The sequence below is a fragment of the Thermobia domestica genome, chromosome 9 (assembly GCF_964235325.1).
Source record: "Thermobia domestica chromosome 9, izTheDome1.hap1.1, whole genome shotgun sequence".
In the NCBI taxonomy this organism is placed as follows: domain Eukaryota; kingdom Metazoa; phylum Arthropoda; class Insecta; order Zygentoma; family Lepismatidae; genus Thermobia; species Thermobia domestica.
In genome coordinates, this window is record NC_137462.1 from 30288369 (window position 1) to 30290452 (window position 2084).

The 2084-nt window shown below is 33.1% G+C and overlaps 1 non-coding gene across 1 annotated transcript; it reads right to left on the reverse strand.

Annotated features, from left to right (window-relative positions):
* Positions 1–1493: 1493 nt before the first annotated feature.
* TRNAP-CGG (transfer RNA proline (anticodon CGG)) lies at positions 1494–1565 on the reverse strand. Its single transcript has one exon. It is a non-coding gene; the product is annotated as a tRNA-Pro (tRNA).
* Between the last annotated feature and the right edge of the window lie 519 nt (positions 1566–2084).

Genomic DNA, 2084 nt, shown 5'->3' on the forward strand with positions numbered 1-2084 from the left:
TATTTACAGAGCCCGCAAAAAATACAAAATCTATCTACAGTTGCAAATCGAAAACAGATAGATGAGTTGTGATAACGGTATTATGTAGTTCACTACGTTTCTGCTTTTCGAATATTTTTTTATTTGTTTTGAAGATAATACAGAAAAACTAAAATTAGCTGTAGTTTAATTTCGCTGTAGTGAAGATCCTTAATGGTTTTATTCACACCAAAAGATGATAAATTTTAATGCATGCACTAACGAGAATGAGCTCCAAAGATGAAAAATACAGTGTATATATATAACCAATTTTCTGGGTTAAAGATAGAATGCTGGGAAGTAAGTTTTTGAACATTACAGCTAAATGCAGAAAAGTGTCCGTATCCTGGAAATGACGTTTGATCAAAAATAGTTTCTTTTGCTTCATCTAATAGAAAGTTTTGAAAATTTCAGTAGAAAAAAGCATTAATGACAAATAGATTTTTAACATTTTGTTTATAATAGCGTAAAATAGATTAAAAAACATTAAATATGGGATAACTTTTCGTTCAATGGCAGTACTATGAATGGGGAATTTTGTAGAGGAAAATTACAATAGTCAAGGCCAAAGAAGAACGAAATGATGAAATGATTTGCCACTCAAGATACCCGGAACAATTCCTAGATACCTCCCAAATTGGCCGCCATATCGATACTCATAGAACTTTCTTTTATTTCGATAAACGCTGGACCTTCATAAATTTCATTCCGAAGAGCAGGTCTATCGTGAATTTAAATCTACATAGGAAACACTTTGTCAAATCGCATCCTGTCGTGAAATTGTTATTACCTACAGCAATTTGTATTCAAACATTTCTTTACTTACATATTCAGTACATATGTAGTAAAGAATGAAAATTTTATATCGAAGCACGCAAGTGGAAAACATTTCTAACTCTCTTCCTATGTAAAACACCAAGCGCTGCAAACAGTAGACACGGTATTCAAATGGTTCTTCGTGAATGGATGTTGAAATCAAAGATCAGCGGTTCTAGCCCTGCTTTGAAACTACTTTTTCAAATAGAATTATTTGTAAACCATTGTTTACTACTACTACTACTACTACTACTACTACTACTACTACTACTACTACTACTACTACTACTACTACTACTACTAATAATAATAATAATAATAATAATAATAATAATAATAAGCAGCAGCAGTAGCAGTAATGGTTTAAAATTAATTCAATTGAAGTAGCTGTAATTTATGTTAACGCCAATGCATGCATACATAAAATAGTCAGAAATATAACTTATTTGAAGTGTTGTCGCACGCCTGGTTCATTAGTATTTATAATGGTTATAAATAAATAAATACATTTGTATCATTACTACGAATTTCGTTTCAGGGCTTTTCCTACCTTTAATAAATGTTATATTAAATAAAGTATCTCCTTGTTTGTAAAAGGATTATATTATCCTATGATTTTTTTTTAAAAGTGTTGTTTGTATATGTGACAAAATATCAGCGGGCCTGTCCGGGATTTGAACCCGGGACCTCTCGCACCCGAAGCGAGAATCATACCCCTAGACCAACAGGCCACGTTTAGCCACTTCCTCTGTCGTGAGGGAAAGTGGACCAAGTACCGTATTCAAGAACAGCTTTCTTATCGCTAAAATGAAAGTTTAAAAAGTGATGGATTCATACCGGATATAATTTCATGTTTCATACCGGTCTCAGCACAGTTCTTTGGAAGTTAATGTTGAAATAGGGAATAATTTAGTTTCCGGGGGTGTGGTATAATCAGCAACGAAACATATACAATCTATGTATCAATCGATTCAGCTTGACAAAACAAATCGATCGATACCAAATTTAACCACTTCCGGTTTACTGAGCCTAATTTAGTTTCCAGGGGTGGAATATAATCAGCAACGAAACATATACAATCTATATATCAATCGATTCAGCTTGACAAAACAAATCGATTGATACCAAAATAAACCACTTCGGGTTAACCACTTCCGGTTTACTGAGCCTAATTTAGTTTCCGGTGGTGGGGTATAATCAGCAACGAAACATATACAATCTATATATCAATCGATTCAGCTTGACAAAAC